The sequence below is a fragment of the Procambarus clarkii genome, unplaced genomic scaffold (genome assembly GCF_040958095.1).
Source record: "Procambarus clarkii isolate CNS0578487 unplaced genomic scaffold, FALCON_Pclarkii_2.0 HiC_scaffold_107, whole genome shotgun sequence".
Lineage (NCBI taxonomy): Eukaryota > Metazoa > Arthropoda > Malacostraca > Decapoda > Cambaridae > Procambarus > Procambarus clarkii.
Window position 1 is genome coordinate 1,796,641 of NW_027189140.1, and position 21,243 is coordinate 1,817,883.

A 21,243-nucleotide genomic window follows, 5' to 3' on the forward strand; every position below is an offset into this window, starting at 1 on the left:
AAATGAAAGACCTAGGACGAAAATTGAGGTGAAAAGAGTGAACACATTTAATCGCTTTTGCGTGCTCCTGGGTAACTCGTTCGCACTTTCTCTGTTTGCTGCGGGTAATTAGCCGGGCTTTTGGAATTTATATGCATTTAGTGCTGTAGAGAATTCTATTGCGAACACAATGATACCAAATTTAATCTCGTAGGACGAAAATTGAGGTGACAAAGTTGAAGAGAGTATACACTTTTCAGAATTAACGTGCGCTCCCGTGAAACGCTGGGACCCAAATCGCACAGTTGAGGGGTGGCGCGCGGGGTACGCCAAAGTGTTAAGCTGAGAGATTGCATCAAGAAATTTTGTATTAATATGTTGAAGAAGGGAAAGTGTTGGTTTTAATTTCTTCAGGTTAAAAATAAAAATACTGTCTCCACTCGATATCTGGACTATATGGGAAGAACCCCCAGCCGTATTATCACGTGTTCCGGATAATGGTACTTTTTTCCCTACGAGTCCAAAAGTGACCATTTCCAACTACTTTTATACTACAAACAACATAATTTGAATTGCCTTGCCACATATAATTATTAAATATTCAACTAGAAACCTCAACTTACCTTGTTGGTGTTCATCTTCTTGATTGATGCCACACATCTTGAAGTTAAGAATTCTTAACAATTTACGTAACCTATACTAACACAACACTAAAATTAACACTTAAAAGTACTGTACAGTTCATTAAGCAAAGTTAGTTTTGACTGCCAGCTGCTGAAGCCTCACTGGTTGAAGGCATTTGGGTTGCCTGTGAGGCCTCACTTGTTGAAGGCGCTTGCTTGCGCCTCATGCCCATATCTTAAGTAGCATATCAACAAACTGGATAAGGTGCAAAGACATGCTACTAAGTGGCTCCCAGAACTGAAGGGCAAGAGCTACGAGGAGAGGTTAGAGGCATTAAATATGCCAAAACTAGAAAACAGAAGAAAAAGAGGTGATATGATCACTACATACAAAAGAGTAACAGGAATTGATAAAATCGATAGGGAAGATTTCCTGAGACCTGGAACTTTAAGAACAAGAGGTCATAGATTTAAACTAGCTAAACACAGATGCCGAAGAAATATAAGAAAATTCACTTTCGCAAACAGAGTAGTAGACTGTTCGAACAAGTTAGGGGAGAAGGTGGTAGAGGCCAAGACCGTCAGTAGTTTCAAAGCGTTATATGACAAAGAGTGTTGGGAAGACGGGACACCACAAGCGTAGCTCTCATTCTGTAACTACACTTAGGTAATTACTTGTTGAAGGAGCTTGCTTTTGCCTCACTTGTTGAAGGCTCTTGCTGGCACCTCACTTGTTGAAGGCGCTTGCTTGCGCCTCACTTGTTGAAGGCACTTGGCTTGCCTGTGACGCCTCACTGGTTGAGGTGTATAACACGTAACTTGTCTTTAATTGCTAGGACAACCTTCTTCCTCTTAACACCTCCAGAACAATTGATGCTGCTACCAGACATGGTCTTGGCCAAAAATGTTTAAAGTTACTATGAAAATAAAAAACTCATGTAAAAAAATATTTCACTAATGGCACAGCACTGTGTATAATACGAGGGATGGATGCACATGGGTTGACCAGTGTTGGCCGGGTCTACTTGGGGTGGGGCAGCTATAGCACGTTACATAGGCCGCCAGGAGGAAAAAACTCAAGATTTTTTTAAGGAAACTTCAGCCTGTGCACATTGTTTTTAGTAAACTTATATATGTGTCATTACATAATTACTAGTACTTATTTAATTTGTTTTTGGCTACGATGAATTGTTCTAAAATTAATGGTAATTCCTGTACCTAGATCTAGATTCTAGATCTAGGTGGTCCCTCCCGATGCTCAAGGCACTACCCACCCACCTCACCCCCTCCTCCACCATGCATCTTGAGCCACAGGCAGACGGGATTAACACGGTACGGCCCGCCCCATGGCTTTCATATCCAGACAATTCAATGAATATCCGGCTAAACCAGCTTTTATCCAGTTCCCATGGCCATTTTGGCCGGATATTGAGAACTTTATCCGGTCATGATTTTGACCGTATAAGGGCATTTTCTGGATGTTCGAATCCCAGATAATCGCATGGTTACAGTAGATTATATTTTCTGTGGGGAGCCCCTACGGCTGCCTGGAGCTTAACGGGCTAATGTATGTTATATTAGACCGGGACATTAGCTAAGGAGTTCAGACCTACCAGGGACCAGCGCCAGAACCTGGCCCCTTCAGAGAGGTTTCAGGGAGCAATGGCCCTGGAAAACCCCTTGTGGTTGGGGTTTTCCTTATCTGCCATCGACCGGGGTCAGGCACCCAGAAAGGTAGGCATGACAAAACAAACCCCACATGGTAAAAAACAAACAAAAAAAACGAACAGAGAGGTAGAAACTCCCTACAATCCCAAGCAAACATCACACTTTACTGCCGCGCCGATCGTCCGCGCAGCCTTCCCTGCCCCAAGAGGGGGAGGGGGGGGAGCTCCGGACCTACCACGCCGGCTGCCAAGCTTCAGTTCGTAAGCTAATGTCAACCGGGATAGACACTTCTCTGGCCTCAGTTTCCTAGGCGGTGTTTGCTTTGTGTGGCGTTCACTGCCGTGTGTTGTGTTGTGCGGTGGCCAGGAGTACCTCATCAGTGCCGGGGCTGCATGCACTTAGTGGCTGACTTCCCTAAGCGCCCTGTGAGTACTGCCCCTGCGTAACAGGGTTATCTTCCCTGGGGCGTTAGGGAACCATTCCTGTAGAGGTTCTTGCTGCTCGGCATTTAGCCTCGCCCTTAGGGCCAGCTGGGGCTTGGGGCCCCTTGTTTGGCCCCTGGGTAGGGATTGGTATTGTGCTGGTTAGGGCGTCAAGGTGTTGCGCGGCCTGCCACCTAAGTGGCGACCGGTTCCTGTTGCCTCTGGAGACAGGGTACTTTAGCGGGGGTTTTCTTTTGTTTTTATTTTCAGTTGCCTGGTGGGGGTCTGCCCAATGTGGCTATAGGTCCACTGGTAGTGTTTGGCAGCCCTCTGCTAGGCCCTCGTGATTGTACACGTCGCAGGGGGTTTTCAGTGCTATCCTCTACCCTCTTGTTATTTTTGGGTTTCTTAACCAGTTAGCATCACCTTGCCGGGGCTTCCCGTAGCAGTCAGCCTACGGGCCCTGGAAAACTCTGTCTGGGCTCGGTGGACGATTGAATGTGTCTTCCGGGTTCCAACCCGTCTTGTACGGGATCGTTGGTTGCTGTGCCCTTGTCTCCGGGTGACAGTCGCCACTTATACCTCCATCATGCTGCCTGTTGGGTCACTGACACCTTGACCCGGAGTCTTGCGAGAGTTTCTCTGCTTGTTCTCCAGTACTTTCCTGATGTTATTACTGTCCAACACGGTGGCATCCGTGCTGCAAGCTAGGTTAGGTTGCTGCAACATGCTAGGTTGGTTTCCCACTCGGGTGCCCCGAGGCCGCCCTGTTTTGGTTAGGTGCTGTTTACCACTTTCCCTCCCTGTTCCTGGCTCCGGACTGTCTGCGGGTTTCGGGGTCGGGGCAGGGTTTAGTTGGGGCTGAGACTCGAGCAGTTTTCGAGGGCTGCCCTGTTCGGGTTGGGGGACGGAGGTTTTTCGAGCCTGTTCCTCCTGCCAAGGCTTTTGGGTCTTACCAGCGGCCCTTTCTTGCTGCCTTTCCCATTGACTCTTGCTTTTCTTTAACCCTTAAACTGCTAGGGGCCCAAATGGAATTAACACCCACAGGCTCAACAAAAAAAAAATTCCAAAAAATTCTTTCGTTTTATAGAAGTGTTCATTTTTGTTCCCTGATCATGGAAAAGAAATCGTAGGTGGCATATTTTAATTGCAATAGGGTAGGGAAGTGTGGCAAAAAAGGGGCGTTGGCAGAGCCTTCGCCAGACGAGGTCTACTCCTCCTGAGCTGTCAGACGGCAGTTGCCACAAATATATTATTACCTAATTATTTCAATGTGTCCGATTTATTTTTTCTTAGTGTTTTTGCAGTAATATTATTCCATACAGTGAATTGTGATATATTTATGTAATAAAATGTGTGAACCATCGCTGTACTCAAAATTATGGTGTGCATATTAGTGATTCAATTATTATGTTCATAAAACAATAAACAAATAGTTTTGCTGTTGTTGCATTATATACACAGGTTATATATAAGTATCTACATTTGTGTTCACCATAGCGAACCACTAAGCTGGTATGGCGAGTGCAGTCAATAAAAGGTGGCCACACACAGTCAGAAGAAGACGCCTCAACCGTACCTCTCACAGCCTTACGCCTCCCTCTATGGAGCACCGCTAAATATCACCACAATCCTGCTATTATCAGAATTCTGGTGAATTTTATCAGTCGGGGGTCTTCTATAATACTATCGTCGCTAAATAATAGCAGCATCATGTATATTATGGCATTTGTAGGTGATGCTGTGGTCAAAAGCTGAACAGCGGTGCTGTGAGCTCGTGCTGCGTGCATCAGCCTTGGTGGCTTGCTCAATACTGGCTCTAACACCCAAGAATGTTGGCCAGTTTTTTTTTCTAGGTGGCATCTGGCAACTATTGATCGTGGCTGTACTATAGCTGCCCCTATCTCAGGCGGGGCGTTTAAATTATAGCACTAGATACGAAAGCATATATAAATGATGTGTGCAGTTTCGGTTTTGTCACTGATATCATATATATATGACATGCGCGGTTTAAGGGTTAAGGGCAGAGGGCTTGAAGAAGGCTCTGCCCCGGGGCCTCTGTTGCTGGTTCCCGGGGATGTGGGGGATGCCTGCTAGCAGTTCTGGGGCAGTTTGCCCCTGCCTGGGTTTTCTGCTTTTGGGGGGAGTTTTTTGCCCATCCAGTCTGCTTGCTTTTCACTTTTGCTGGCCTGTTTTCGTATCTTAAGCGTCGGTCACAGCCCTCTGTTCTGGCAGCCATTTTCGTCTGCCGGTTTCCCAGCGTGGCCACCAGGGCGGCGTTGCAGTGTGTTTACATGCGCCTGGGTGAGCGAGTGAGCTTCTTGGGTGAGTTTTCACCTTTTTTCAGGGGTTTTATTCTCCTGTTGTCGTTTCTATGCATTGCCTTTCTGTGGTGTATCTCCGCCGGCAAAATGTGGTGGTTTGGGCTCCCCCTGGTTCGATTCCGGGTTCCTTTGGGTTCTTTGGTTTCGTTCTGGAGGTTTCTTCCTCTTGGGGCCCCCTTTGTGGGTTCAAGGGGCTTTGTTTCCTCGTGTGTGACCCAGTTCTGCCTTCTGGAGTTCCGGGGTCTTCCTGGCTTGCAGACTGATCTTTTTTGGTCTTGGCACGTGTTGTGGTCATGCTGGGACTTTGAGGTTTTGTTGTCGAGGTGGGGCTTTTGATACAGTTTTGTGCCTTCTTTGCCTAGCCAGCGTGTGATCTTCCCACTGGTCGGCGGCTTGTAATTTTCTTTTCAAGTGTATGTGCGTGTAATTACCTAAGTGTAGTTACAGGATGAGAGCTACGCTCGTGGTGTCCCGTCTTCCCAGCACTGTTTGTCATATAACGCTTTGAAACTACTGACGGTCTTGGCCTCCACCACCTTCTCACTTGTTCCAACCGTGTACCACTCTATTTGCGAAGGTGAATTTTCTTATATTTCTTCGGCATCTGTGTTTAGCTAGTTTAAATCTATGACCTCTTGTTCTTGAAGTGCCAGGTCTCAGGAAATCTTCCCTGTCGATTTTATCAATTCCTGTTACTATTTTGTATGTAGTGATCATATCACCTCTTTTTCTTCTGTCTTCTAGTTTTGGCATGTTTAATGCTTCTAACCTCTCCTCATAGCTCTTACCCTTCAGTTCTGGGAGCCACTTAGTAGCATGTCTTTGCACCTTTTCCAGTTTGTTGATGTGCTTCGTAAGATATGGGCACCACACAACAGCTGCATATTCTAGCTTTGGCCTAACAAAGGTCATGAACAATTTCTTTAGTATATCGTCATCCCTGTATTTAAATGCAATTCTGAAGTTAGAAAGCATAGCATAGGCTCCTTGCACAATATTCTTTATGTGGTCCTCAGGTGATAGTTTTCTATCTAGAATCACCCCTAGATCTCTTTCTTTATCAGAATTCTTTAAAGATTTCTCACATAATATATAGGTTGTATGGGGTCTATGTTCTCCTATTCCACATTCCATAACATGACATTTATTAACATTAAATTCCATTTGCCAAGTGGTGCTCCATATACTTATTTTGTCCAGGTCTTCTTGAAGGGCATGACAATCATCTAAATTTCTTATCCTTCCTATTATCTTAGCATCATCAGCAAACATGTTCATATAATTCTGTATACCAACTGGTAGATCATTTATGTACACAATAAACATCACTGGTGCAAGAACTGAACCCTGTAGTACTCCACTTGTGACATTTCTCCATTCCGATACATTGCCTCTGATTACTGCCCTCATTTTTCTATCAGTCAGAAAATTTTTCATCCATGATAGAAGCTTACCTGTCACCCCTCCAATATTTTCCAGTTTCCAGAACAACCTCTTATGTGGAACTCTGTCGAAAGCCTTTTTTAGGTCCAGATAGATGCAGTCAACCCAACCATCTCTTTCCTGTAATATCTCTGTTGCTCGATCATAGAAACTGAGTAAATTCGATACACAGGATCTTCCAGATCGAAAACCATACTGTCTGTCTGATATTATATCATTTCTCTCTAGGTGTTCTACCCATTTTCTACAATCTATAATTGAGGGGGTCTTCCCTGCTGCCACTTTTGTAGATTGGAACTATGTTAGCCTGTTTCCACACGTCTGCTACGATTCCTGTACACAGGGATGCCTGAAAGATCAGGTGAAGTGGAATGCTGAGCTCAGATGCACATTCTCTCAGAACCCATGGTGAAACGCCATCTGGGCCAGCTGCTTTGTTCTTACCGAGCTCCTTGAGCATTTTTTCCACTTCGTCTCTAGACACCTCTATGTGCTCTATGATGTTCTCTGGAATTCTTATTGTATCTGGTTCCCTAAAGATTTCATTTTGTACAAACACACTTTGGAACTTTTCGTTTAGTGTTTCACACATTTCCTTTTCATTTTCCGTGAATCTATTTCCCATTTTCAACCTCTGAATATTATCCTTTACCTGCAATTTGTTGTTTATGAATTTATAGAATAGACCTGGTTCTATTTTACATTTGTCTGCAATCCCTTTTTCAAAATTTCTTTCTGCCTCTCTCCTCACTGCCCTGTAGTTGTTTCTCGCATCTTTGTATCGCTGGTATGTTTGGGGGTTCGGCCTCTTCCTGTATTGATTCCATTTTTGTGTCTTTTGGTCTCTAGCCCTCTCGCAATTTCTATTAAACCAATCCTGTTTCCTAGTTCTGCATCTCTGTTTTGGTATACATTTTTTTGTGCCTTTATCATATATTTCACAAAACTTGACATACTTGACATTGTCATCCACTTCCTTGCCTAGCATAAAGTCTGTCCAATTATACTCACTAAAAAAATTTCTAAGGTCACCATAATGTCCTCTCCTGAAGTCTGGTTTTTCAACTGCTTCAACCTCCTTATTTTCTTCCAGCTTATAACGCATTGCATACTTTATTCCCAAAAAGACATGGTCACTTTTACCCAAGGGAGGAAGGTACTGAATGTCAAATATCTCTTCCTCCTTCCTGGTAAATATCAAATCTAGCATGGAGGGAACGTCCCCTTCCCTCATCCTCGTAGCTTGTTTAACATGTTGATACAAGAATGTTTCCAGGATGAGGTCTACAAATTTCAGGTCCAAAAATCTTCTGTTTTAGCTTTATATGCTTCCCAGTCTATGGATTTCAAGTTGAAGTCACCGACTATCAACAGTTGTGATCTATCGTTATCCGCTCTCGCTATAATCTCTCTCATTATTGTTATAAGACCTTCACGTTTACTATCTAGCTCCTCCTTTGACCATGTGCTGCTTGGCGGTGTGTATGCATGTACATGTGTACACTGTGTGTGTGCACATGTGTATGTGCATACGCATGTGTGTGTAACATACCTTGTGTGTATGTGTATATACATGATATGTTTATATGTATATGTATACTTTTTCTTTCGGAAGGGGCTTCTCTGTTTCCGTCTCTGTTGATGGGCCGCTGGGGGAGCAGCTTGCTCTGTTGACTCTCGTATGGTCCCGCTGTTGGTGGGTGCTTTTGGTTGTCTTCCGGCGTCCGGTGGCGGTGGTGGACGACTTCTTCCCCTTTGGGGTGTTCAGAGCTGGCGGGGTGGGCTTCTTCCCCTGTGCTTCATCATGTCATCTTAGTGGGTGCATTGGACGTGGTCGATCCGCCCCATTCTTCTGGGGTTCCCGTCTGCTCTTTGCAGACATAGGCCTCTCGAATCTGCGGTTCTTCTGGATTCCTTCAGTCTGCACCCTGGTTTCTATGCCCTCCTTGGAGGACTGTTGTCTCCTATCCGGCTTCTGTTGGGGCCGGGTGCCTGGATGGTGGCCCCTGGACCTCCAGGTCACTTCTTGGCATGTTGCTTTCCAGTTTTCCGGGACTGGCACAGTTGGTGGTGGGGCTTGCCGCTTTTGTTGCCTTCCCTATTTTGTACTTGGCACTTGGTGTATTTTTGCATCTTTACCGGATCTTGGTGCCCTGTCTGAGTCTGCCTAAGATTCGGTGTCTGGCCTACCTCGACAGCTGGCTGGTGTGGGCTCCCAGTCAGTCCGCTTTTCTGCTCACCAGGGGTGTGGTTCTTTCCGGATCGCCGGGTTTGGTTTCCTGGTGATCTGGAGGCCATTCCATCTGTTTCCGTCCCGGATTTGGACCTGGGCCTTGGTTAGGGCTATTGGGCCACTCCTTGTCTTTCCCTCCAGAAGTGTTACTGCGGCTGTGGTCCCGCCTTCGGCTGTTCATGAGGGGGGTCCCGGGTTGCTTTAGCAGTTGTGCGGGAGTCTGAACTTCGACGTGCTGGTCTGCCCACGGGGTTGGGTTTGGCTTCGGCGTCTGTTGGTTCCTTCGGAGACTCCCCTTCCGCCTCTTGCAATCATTGGGTTCGTTCCTCCAGGGATCTTGTGTTGGTGCTGCGTCACCAGCTTCCTCTTTGGGGTTTTTGGGGTTCCGTGACTTGGCACCTCCCCGAGCCTTCGCTCGATGTGTTCACGGACGGGTCATCTCTCGGCTGAGGCTTTGTGACCAGTGCTCACCAGGTCGGCCGAGGATGGAGTCTGTCTGTCCGTCGGGCTCACAGCACGGTTCAGGAGTTCGTGGCTGTCTGGTTTGCGCTTCGGAGGGTTTGGGTTACTCGGTGCTCTACCATTCAGCTACATTCGGATTGTTCTCTGGTGGTTCTTGCCGGAACCACAGGGTTTCTCTTAGGTGTTGACCTTTGCGGTTGGTTCCTTAGAGTGGCTCGTTTGCTGGATTCTCGGGGTTTGGCTAACCGTGAGATTCATGTCCAGGGTGTGTCCTGCGTCCTGGCGGACAGCTGTCTCGGTTCATTCCTCTGTTCGCCGATTGGCCAGTCATCGCCGACTCGTTTCGTTGGCTCTGCTGGACGTATGGACTCCTGGCCATGGACGTCTTCGAGTCGACATGGTCTGGGCGTCGCCCATTTTATGTGGCGCCCTTACCCACCTGCGAGGCGTTCACAGTGGATGCTTTTCGGCAGGACTGGTCGAGGTGGGGGTACCTGTTCCTCTTCTTCCGGTCCAGCTGTTGCTTCAGGTTCTGGGTCGGTTGCAGCCTATTCCCACGAGAGCAGTCCTTATGGTTCCTTGGTGACTGGCCCAGCTTTCTTTTCAGACGCTGCTTGATAGGTGTCCGTACTCGAGGCGTTTTCCCACGGCTCCGCCTCTTTCGGCAGGTTGAATTGGTCTTGTACGTGACTGGATCGGCCTTCTCCTCAGCCCTTCGCATCTAGTATTTTGACGCTGGTATCACCATCTGTGTGGTGTTCAGGTGGCCTTTTTGACGGTGTCCCACCTGCAAAGTTCGTCTTAGTGACAGTATGACGTTCCTGGTGTTTCTATGCACTTTTTCTTGCTCTTCGTAGGTTGTCTTCTCTTTCGCATCGGGTTGTCTTGTCCTTTCTTGGGTTTTCAGGACTACAGTTATTTGATGTTTCTTACTGTTGCCTCGTTTTGTGCGGCGCTGGCGGAGCCGCTCCAGCTTGCGTTCGGGGTGGACGTCACATCTGCCCCATTTCGTATGCTTTCTCGTGTTTTGTTTCACCTCTGGCCTGCTCATGCGTCGCCTGTGCCGTCCTGGTCCTTGATCAGGGTGCCATCTTCTTCTCCTCAGTTTGTGGTAGCCCCTTCGGTTCAGGTTTCTGCTCTTTGGTACTGGTGGTAGATATGTACGTGTGCAGCCTTTCTCCGTCCTTCTGGCGACGGTTGAGACGGCTGGTTTCAGGAGGGATTCTTGGGTTATTGATGCTTCATTGGTTTGGCCGGGGGTGCGTCCTATGTTGTCCGGTTGTTCTTTTTGCCGTCACCTGCATACCGTGTCTGGGGATGCGCTTTAGTTTAATCCGGTTCCTCTCGTTCCCTGTTTCAGGGCTCGGGTCTCCCAGGTCGTCCGCAAAGTTTTTCAGTCTTCGAGCCTGCGGTCTGTCTTTGCGCCCGTGCTGTTCGGACGTTTGCAGCTTTTGCTGCTGTGTTGGTGACGTCTAGGGCTTATTTCGGGCGTAGGGAATTGAGGGTCGCACAGGTTCTTGGCCGCCCATTCATTATGCGTGTCTGCTCCTGTGCGTTCTTGTTGCCTTGGGTCGCAGGTTGCAACCTGTTGTCTCGGCTCCGCGTTGCGAAGTTTGTGGTGGCCGCCTCCCGGGTCAGCCCTTTCTTTTCCTTCTCTTTGGGTATGAAGCTCCAGGGAGCCGTAGGGGCTCCCCACAGAAAACCAGCGTTGAATGTAATGAAATGCTATTTTCTGGGTGAGCCCCGGAGGCTCCCTGGCAACCTTTCCCTCCCACTGGTCGGCGTTTTTTTCGCGTTGGTTGAAGCTTAGCTTCTGAACTGAAGCTTGGCAGCCAGCGCGGTAGGTCCGGGGCTCCCCCCTCCCCCTCTCTGGGCGTGGACGATCGTCGCGGCAGTAAAGTGTGATGTTTGCTTGTTTCCTTGGGATTGTAGGGAGTTTCTACCTCTCTGTTTGTTTTTTTTGTTTGTTTTTTACCATGTGGGGTTTGTTTTGTCATGCCTACCTTTCTGGGTGCCTGACCCCGGTCGATGGCAGATAAGGAAAATCCCAACCACAAGGGGTTTTCCAGGGCCATTGCTCCCTGAAACCTCTCTGAAGGGGCCAGGTTCTGGCGCTGGTCCCTGGTAGATCTGAACTCCTTAGCTAATGTCCCAGTCTAATATAACATACATTAGCCTGATAAGCTCCAGGGAGCCTCCAGGGCTCACCCAGAAAATGGCGTTTCATTACATTCAACTTTGTTTTTTTTTAATGTTGAGGACATATTTAGTTTTTAACTAATTGTTGACCAGTGGATGGTTTCTTGTGCTTGTTCTGTTTGAAATAAAATTGCTGACAATTGTCCCTTCGGGTCCATCGGTTCTGTCCTGCTGGTGGGTTCTCTTCTCCGTTTTCTCACCGTTCTTCTCTGGGACATGAGTTCTCCATGTCTAGGTCGTGTTCCCCCTCTTTCAGGGTCTTGCATGATCATTGATCTCAGGTGCGACTGTGCCTATGAGCCTTCGTGATTTAGTGCTTGCTTCTGTAGGATCTCAAAGGTTCGAGAAGGTCTCTGATACCTCCCATATTATTTGAACATCTGTTGTCCTCCGGCGAGGCTTACCTCCAGTCTTTTATAGGACTCGTTGGTTCTCTTCAGTGCTTCTTGGTTTTCGGTACTATCTCTCATTCTTTTGTAATTACATCTTCTTTCTGTGCTCTGTCTCGGCATTGATAATATTCATTAAATATTCCTAGTTGGCGCCCGCCTCTCTGGGCGGGTCGTTCGGTTCGGACCTTGTGCGTCCTGCGTATGCGTGGTGGGAGTTTTTGTTTATGGACGGTGTACACAAGTGTTGGTGGTCCACGTCCTTTTTCTCATGGGTAATTCGCCGCCCTTGCTCCTCTTATCTCTCCAGTCTGAGCCCTGTGGATACTGGGGTTTTCTGCATTACAAATATGAGGAGGCCGAGCGGACAGCACGCGGGACTTGTGATCCTGTGGTCGTGGGTTCGATCCCAGGCGCCAGCGAGAAACAATGGGCAGAGTTTCTTTCACCCTATGCCCCTATTACCTAGCAGTAAAATAGGTACCTGGGTGTTAGTCAGCTGTCACGGGCTGCTTCCTGGGGGTGGAGGCCTGGTCGAGGACCGGGCCGCGGGGACACTAAAAAAAAAAAAAAAAGCCCTGAAATCATCTAAAGATAACCTCAAGAAGAAGGCCGCCTAGTTTTCTCATCGTTCGGGTGTGTGGCGCCGCATCTGCCTCTACCCTCTTCTGCGCTTGTGGCTCTGGCCATATTCCACTGGCGATGCTCCCGTAATATTCCTCAGCTAGGAATGTCGTGACACGGTAGTGCTTATGCTCTACAGGTGAGCTTATAGGGTCTGGCATCGCTTTTGGCCAGGCACTGGTTTGTGGTTTTTGGAAGTGTTGGGGATTGGCTGTGGCGTTTTGTTTCGCCCATTGCGTGCTTCTACCCGTGTCCTTCCTATGTCCGTCTGTATTGTTATGTGTTACACAGTGGGGCACGGCCCCGTCTTTCGGAATCTATCTTTAGTCTTTCAATGCCTTGGGTCTTTTCTTTCTTCATGACATTCATTCATTCATTGACCGTCGTGCAGTGCCTGGCTCAATCCTTCCATGTATCCACTCAATTTAACGGCCTCTTTTATACCGATCTGCCGGTAATAACGACCGGTTTGGGAGACCGGTGTTATGTGTTACACAGTGGGGCACGGCCCCGTCTTTCGGAATCTTTCTTTTGTCTTTCAATGCCTTGGGTCTTTTCTTTCTTCATAACATTCATTCATTCATTGACCGTCGTGCAGTGCCTGGCTCAGCCCTTCCATGTATCCACTCAATTTAACGGCCTCTTTTATACCGATCTGCCGGTAATAACGACCGGTTTGGGAGACCGGTATTTAGAGCCTCATATAACGGTTTGGCGGTCGATATTACCTAAGGTCGGTATGGAGTCAGGGGGTCCTCACATTTAAAGCAGGCCGCCTACCTCTTTCATCCCCTCCCTCACCCCTCCTTACTGCACCTCTTCCCCACTCCCTCACTCCTGCTCTCCCCCACACCCCCACTTCCTGCCTCCCTCCCCCACTTCCTGCCTTTCCCCCCCACTTCCTGCCTTTCCCCCCCCACTTCCTACCTTCCCCCCCCCCCCAAAGACCCTTCTGGGAAATGGCTCAGTAGACTGCCAGCCAGCCAGAAACAGCCTGGAGAATCTCCATCTAATACAATAAAGCATTCATGAAACAAGTATTTTATAACATTTTATTATCCTAATAATATTGCTAAACAAAATCTGTAACCAAAAAGATATATGATGTACATCCATCTATCCATGTACATATGATGCACCTGACACCTGGGTGGACAGCACTTTGGATTCGTAGTCCTGAAGTTCCGGGTTCGATCCCCAGTGGAGGTGGAGACAAATGGGCAAAATGTTTTTCACCCTGAAGCCTCTGTTACCTAGCAGTAAATAGGTACCTGGGAGTTAGACAGTTACTACGAGCTGCTTCCTGGGGGTGGAGGCCTGGTCGAGGACCAGGCTGCGGGGACACTAAGCTCCGAAATTATCTCAAGATAACCTCGAGATCCAGATTTAACCACTTAACTGCGCCAACCAAGTATTCTCAGTCGGCGGGAACTGGGCCAACTGAGAAAACTCTTTTTGATTTTTTGGTACCAATTCTAAATGTGTGCGAGGTTGGTTGTGTACGAAATGGACTCTTAGGACCTCCAGTAAGAGGCAGCCATCTTCGAAAAAATTCCCAGAATGCCCTAGGGCTGCTGACTGGGTTAGTACTGAATGAGCAAGCATGGGTGGTGCACGCTCCTCTGGCTCCCAAGCCCCTGTCCGACGCGGTGTTGAAAGATAATGCTCTGTTGGTGAAATTCAAACCTTATTGTTTGAAGAACATAAGGGTCATAATATTGGTGAAGCTAGGCACAATAATGACCTAACACAAAGGTTGGATGCAAGTGATACAACACCTATGAGGATGATACCGCGAGAGTATCCAGTTGTAGCTCTGAGCGTCGCCCTTGCAATCCTATGCTATCTGCAATTTATTTAGATGATACATAGATGAATCGCTTTCTGCGTTCAGTGATGATGCATCTGATACAAATAGCATAGATGAACAGTGTTAGCGGCTTCCATAGTGGTGTTTTCCATAGATATTTTCAAGAATACCTGAATCTCTTCCTAACTGACGGACACCTTTGAGGTAGGTGTAGAGAGAGAGGAGGTTTGAAAGTTCGGTGGCCTGTCCACCATGGGTTGACATTTTTGTATGTGTTGTTTGTACTCTTTCTGACTGACGAACACTCTTGAAGTAAGCTGAATCTCTTCCTGTGTGGGACCATACAAAACAATCTTTTGAAGACTACCTTACAAATTGATCTTTTCCCATAATCTTTTCAATACTATCTTATGCTTTACAAGCTTGGCTACATACAACCTACAAATACTAAAGCCAAGGGAGTACGTGAGTGAGTTATTTGCAAGCACACAGAATGAAGAAACAGGAAGAGAAAATTTATCTGTACCTGGTGCAACGAGAGCAAAGTCGTGCTGTGTACCATGGGCTACTTCGTTGATTATTTCTCACTTCCGAAGTACTGAGTATGTAATACAGTGTACTGTATAATGTAATACAGTGTAAATAGTGTGTGAAACTGTACATATTGTAATTTTAGTGAATTTTTAACAGGTAATATTGCGACAATAAACATTTATTGTGGACACATTACTGACAGTTCCAGGGAACATTATGAACGTTCTACTGTATACATATTGTAAAGGACACAAATATGCATCATATGCAAAAAAAAAAAAAAAAAAAAAAAAAAAAAAAAAAAAAAAAACGCATTGGAAATACATAAAACAAATAATTGAAAATATATTTGTCGCCACACCCGGTGCTTGAATGGCCCGCGCGACTGTGTCTGGGCGATTCACCCACGGGCGACCAGCCCTTGATGACGTCCGGCGCATCTTCTCCACATCCCCACAGCCAAAGTAAGTGGAATTTGGTATTTATTTTTACATAGACATGTTCAGGGAAGGGAATTTATCATTTTACGAAAAAAAAATAATTTTTTGGGAACACTTTATTTCATGCGCACCTTCCCCACCACCAACACCCCCACCCCCCACCTGCCCCCCATACTTCCCATACACACGCTGTCTCTGCTTCACCTCAACTCAACATCAATCCCTCCCTCCCTCCATCCCTCCCTCCCTCCCTCCTCCCTCCATCCCCTCCATCCCCTCCATCCCCTCCATCTCTTCCTCCCCTCCATCCCTCCCCTCTATCCCTCTTTCCATCCCTCCCCTCTATCCCTCTTTCTATCCCTCCCTCCCTCCCTCCCTCCCTCCCTCCCTCCATCCATCCCTCCCTCCCTCCCTCCGTCCGTCCTTCCCTCCCTCCGTCCTTCCCTCCCTCCCTCCCTCCCTCCGTCCTTCCCTCCCTCCGTCCTTCCCTCCCTCCCTCCCTCCGTCCTTCCCTCCCTCCGTCCTTCCCTCCCTCCGTCCTTCCCTCCCTCCTTCCTTCCCTCCCTCCTTCCTTCCCTCCCTCCTTCCCTCCCTCCCTCCTTCCCTCCCTCCCTCCTTCCCTCCCTCCCTCCTTCCTTCCCTCCCTCCTTCCTTCCCTCCCTCCTTCCCTCCCTCCCTCCTTCCTTCCCTCCCTCCCTCCCTCCCTCCCTCCCTCCCTCCTTCCTTCCTTCCTTCCTTCCTTCCTTCCTTCCTTCCTTCCATTCCTCCCTCCCTCCCTTCATCCCTCCCTCCCCTCCCTTCCTCCCTCCCTCCCCTCCCTCCCCTCCTTCCTTCCTTCCATTCCTCCCTCCCTCTTTCCTTCCCTCCCTCCCTCCCCTCCCTCCCTCCCTCTTTCCTTCCTTCCCTCCCTTTCCTTTCTTCCTTCCTTCCTTCCTTTCCTTTCTTCCTTCCTTCCTTCCTTCCCTTCCTTCCTTTCTTTCCCTTCCTTCCCTTCCTGTTTTCCTTCCTTCCTCCCTTCCTTCCTTCCTTCCTTCCTTCCTTCCTTCCTTCCTTCCTTCCTGCCTTCCTTCCTTCCTTCCTGCCTTCCTTCCTTCCTTCCTTCCCTCCTTCCTCCCTCCTTCCTTCCCTCCCTCCCTCCCTTCCCATCCTTCCCTCCCTCCTTCCTTCCTTCCCTCCTTCCTCCCTCCTTCCTTCCCTCCCTCCCTCCCTTCCCATCCTTCCCTCCCTCCTCCCTTCCCTCCATTCCTCCCTTCCCTCCCTTCCTCCCTTCCCTTCCCTTCCCTCCCTCCCTCCCTCCTTCCCTTCCCTCCCTCCCTCCCTCCTTCCCTCCCTTCCTTCCCTCCCTTCCTTCCCTCCCTTCCTTCCCTCCCTTCCTTCCCTCCCTTCCTTCCCTTAATTCCTTCCTTCCCATCCTTCCCTCCCTCCTCCCTTCCCTCCCTTCCCTCCCTCCCTTAATTCCTTCCTTCCCATCCTTCCCTCCCTTCCCTCCCTTCCTTCCCTCCCTTCCTTCCCTCCCTTCCTTCCCTCCCTTCCTTCCCTCCCTCCCTTCCCTCCCTCCCTCCCTCCCTCCCTCCCTTCCCTCCCTCCCTTCCCTTCCCTTCCTCCCTCCCTTCCCTTCCTTCCCTCCCTTCCTTCCTTCCTTCCCTTCCTTCCCTTCCTCCCTCCCTTCCTTCCCTCCCTCCCTTCCCTCCCTCCCTTCCCTCCCTCCCTCCCCTCCCTCCCTCCCTCCCTCCCTCCCTCCCTCCCTCCCTCCCTCCCTCCCTCCCTCCCTCCCTCCCTCCCTCCCTCCCTCCCCTCCCCTCCCTCCCTCCCTCCCTCCCTCCCTCCCTCCCTCCCTCCCTTCCCTCCCTCACTCCCTCCCTCCCTCCCTTCCTTCCCTTCTTCCTTCCTTCCCTTCTTCCTTCCTTCCTTCCTTCCTTCCTTCCCTCCCTCCCTCCCTCCCTTCCTTCCTTCCTTCCTTCCTTCCCTTCTTCCTTCCCTCCCATCTTCCTTCCTTCCCTCCCTTCTTCCTTCCTTCCCTTCCTTCCCTCCCTTCCCTCCCTTCCTTCCTTCCCTTCCTTCCCTTCCTCCCTCCCTTCCCTTCCTTCTCTTCCTCCCTCCCTTCCCTTCCCTCCCTCCTCCCTTCCTTCCCTCCCTCCCTTCCCTCCCTCCCTTCCCTCCCTCCTTCCCTCCCTCCCTCCCTCCCTCCCTCCCTCCCTCCCTCCCTCCCTCCCTCCCTCCCTCCCTCCCTTCCCTCCCTCACTCCCTCACTCCCTCCCTCCCTTCCTTCCCTTCTTCCTTCCTTCCCTTCTTCCTTCCCTTCTTCCTTCCTTCCTTCCTTCCTTCCTTCCTTCCTTCCTTCCTTCCTTCCTTCCTTCTTTCCTTTCTTCCTTCCCTTCCTTCCTTCCCTCTCTCCCTTCCTTCCTTCCCTCCCTCCCTTCCCTCCCTCCCTCCCTCCCTTCCTTCCTTCCTTCCTTCCTTCCTTCCTTCCTTCCTTCCTTCCTTCCTTCCCTTCTTCCTTCCCTCCCATCTTCCTTCCTTCCCTCCCTTCTTCCTTCCTTCCTTCCTTCCTTCCCTCCCTTCTTCCTTCCTTCCTTCCTTCCCTCTCTCCTTCCTTCCTTCCTTCCTTCCTTCCTTCCTTCCTTCCTTCCTTCCTTCCTTCCTTCCTTCCTTCCTTCCTTCCTTCCTTCCCTCCCCTCCCTTCCTTCCCTCCCCTCCCTTCCTTCCCTCCCTTCCTTCCCTCCCTTCCTTCCCTCCCTTCCCTCCCTTCCCTCCCTTCCTTCCCTCCCTTCCTTCCTTCCTTCCTTCCCTCCCTCCCTCCCTCCCTCCCTCCCTCCCTCCCTCCCTCCCTCTTTCTTTACCTCCTTCCCTCCCTCCCTCTTTCCTTACCTCCTTCTCTCCCTCCCTCTTTCCTTACCTCCTTCCCTCCCTCCCTCTTTCCTTACCTCCCTCCCTCCCTCCCTCCCTACCTGCCTCCCTCCCTCTTTCCTTTCCTCCCTCCCTTCTTCCTTCCATCCCTCCCTCCCTTCTTCATTCCATCCCTCCCTCCCTTCCATCCCTCCCTCCCTCCCTTCTTCCTTCCATCCCTCCCTCCCTTCTTCCTTCCATCCCTCCCTCCCTTCTTCCTTCCATCCCTCCCTCCCTCCTTCATTCCATCCCTCCCTACCTTCTTCCATCCATCCATCAAAAATTTTAAGTAACATCTGTTTAACTGGGTCAAGTGTGTTAGGTTTCTGGTCACTGCCAGCTTCTGGGTTGCCCTGTATGCAGATGGATGTAGCTTCCGTTCCTCCTCTCCTGCCCCTGCAGTTTCTTTTCGTTGGGTCAGGAGGTGCTAGGTTTCTGGCCCTAGCTCCGGCCTTTTCTTTGTTTCCTTTCAGGTGGTACGTTTTTCTTTTCGTGCTGTTCACGTCCTGGTCGGTTCTCCTCATGCCTTACTCGGCATCGTGTGCATCATTCTCCACTGCTGGGGCTGGATACGCTGCTCCTGTGGGATGCGGTGTCACTGTTTTTCACTTCGCGTTTCGGCTCGTGGTGCTCACTTCCTTGTTGGTCTCGGCCTGGGTCCCTGGGGTTTTTTATTTTGTCCTTGCTGTTTGCGGCGTTTGTGGTTCAGCTTTTTTTTATGTTAGTGGCTTCTTGTTGTCATCCGTTGTCAAACTTTTTGATCCTTCGGGGGTCCCAGGGGGTGTTCCAACCAGATAGGGTTTATCTGTTCGCCCAGGTTGGTTCTTTCCCGACTTGCCAGGTTTGAGTTCCTGGTTTCCTGACCTAACCTGCCAATTTGCATGTTTTTTTATCTCACGATGTCACTTCTCACAAGTCTCGCGTTGTAACCTCAGCGTCTCCGATCACCTGCCAAGTTCTCTAGCATTGGGAAGTTATTTGTACGACAGATGTTCCATCTGGTTCCTTGCCGGTTTGGGTTTCCAGCTCTGCTGGCTTGGTGTTCGCACCTGGGGTTTTCTCGTGGCTCCGCCTCTTCCTGTGCTTGGTTCGGTCCGTGGCGGGACTGGTTCAGTTTCTGCATCGAGTCTCTCACCATCTAATGATGTTCAGGTTGCTTTGCTGATGGTGTCCCACCTGCGTGCTTCATCTCGGCGGTGGTATTGGGTTTTTTGGCAGTCCTTCCTTTTTCCTTTTGTCCCTTCGTAGGTATGTTGTATTTTGTTGCCATGGTCTTGTCCTTCTCTTTTGGAAGTTCAGGATCGTCATCTTATCACATACTGTCGCCTTGTCTCGTGTGGCGCTGGCAGAGCTGCTCTGGTTTGGTTTCGGTTTTTGTGTTCCCTCTGCACCAATTTGTGAGCTGTCTCTGGCATGGTTCATCTCCAGCCTGCTCGTGCGCCGCTTGAGCTGTCCTGTTCCTTGGATTGGGTGCTCTCTTCTCTTCTCCTTGGTTTGTTGTGAAACCCGTTCAGTTCTGGATTGTTTTCCGGGGCTCTCTTCTTGTTGGTATTGGCCTCTTGGGGTTGGGTCGGGGAGCTTCATGCTCATCTTTGGCGCAAGGGTTTCTGCTCTTTTTGGTCCTTCATGTTGGGTTGTTTGCTTGCTGCAGTCTTTTGCTTTTCTGGCGAAGACTGTGGCGGCTGTTTTTCCGAAGGGTCCATGGGCTGTTGATGCTTGGTTGGTCAGGCCAGGGATGCATCATGTGTTGTGTTCGGTTGCGGCTGTTCGCCGTTCTTTGCGTGCCATGGCTGCCATGATCGGGGTCGCTCTTTGGATTGCTCCGGTTTCCCTTCTTCCTAGTTCCAGGGGTGCGGTTCTCTTGGGTCGTCCGCCAGCTGGTTTGGTCCAGCTAGACTGCAGTCTGTCCCCGTGCCCTCAACGTTCATAAGTTTGCTGCACGTTCCTTCGTTGCTGTTCTTGGGCCTCGTCGGGCCTGTGTGGCCTTGGGTTGGCGGTTGCGGCATGTTGTCTTGGCTTAGCATTGGGAAGGGAGTGGCGACTGCCTCCCGTGTACGTCCCTCTTGTTTTCGTCTTTTGGTAGGTAGCTCCGGGGAGCCAATGGGGCTCCCCCCAGAAAACCAGTGTTGAATGTAATGAAATGGCATTTTCTGGGTGAGACCCGGAAGTTCCCTGGCAACCCTCCCTCCATTAGGTCGGCCTTTTTTTGCGTGTTTTGAAATCCAGCCTCAGAACTGGGGGCTTGGGTAGCCGGTGCAAGGGGGTCTAGGGCTCTCCCTTCCCCCTCCCATTGGAGGGGGAAGCTGCGCAGATAGCAGGACGGCGACATAGTGACATCATGCTCATTAGCTCGTTTTTGTTTGGGAAGTTCTGTCCACTTGTTCGACTCTCAGTAGCAATTTCTTAACCAGAATAGGGGTTTGTTTTGGGACGCTTACCATTCTGGGTGCCTGACCCGTTCAATGGCAGACATAGAATATTTCCAACCACATGAGGGTTTCTATAGGCCATTGCTCCTTGTGCCTCTCTGAGGGGGGGCCAGATTCTGACGCGTGGTCCCCGGTAGGCCTAAGAACTCCATTCACGCTTACTGAGGCCAAAGTCTAATATTAGCAATATCAGTCTCGATAGCTCCGGGGAGCCTCCGGGTCTCGCCTAGAAAATGGTATTGCATTACATTCAATGCTGGTTTTTTCTGGCGGGAGTCCCTACGGCTCCCCGGAGCTGATATGGATATCCTAACTATTTTGCCTCAGTCGATGTGGGTGGAGTTCTAGCCTACCGGGGACCACGAGCCAGAACCTGGCCCCCTCAGAGAGGCACGGGGAGCAATGGCCCATAGAAATGCACATGTGATTTGGAGCATTCTATATCTGCCATCGACCGGGACAGGCACACAGAAAGGTAAGCGCCACAAAACAAACCCCTATTCTGATTAACAACGAAAATTGACAAACGAGTGGACAGAACTCCCCAAAAGAAAAACGAGCAAACAAGCATGACGTCACTCGAGCCGCACCGCAAATCTGTGCAGCTCCCCCTCCCTAGTACGGGGAAGGGGGAGCCCCAGACCCCCGAGCCGGCGATCCACGCCTCAGTTCAGAGGCTGATTGGATAGTGCATGGTCGTGTGGCTCCAGCTCCAGTCTTGTCTCAGTGCTGGGACTTGTTTACAGTGCTGCTCTTACGGTGGTCGTGTGAGCTGGGA

General features: G+C 49.8%; 1 protein-coding gene across 1 annotated transcript in view; it reads left to right on the forward strand.

Annotated features, from left to right (window-relative positions):
- LOC138360325 (exportin-7-like) overlaps positions 1-21,243 on the forward strand; it is a 215,790-nt gene that overhangs the window by 27,380 nt on the left and 167,167 nt on the right. The window lies entirely within an intron of this gene.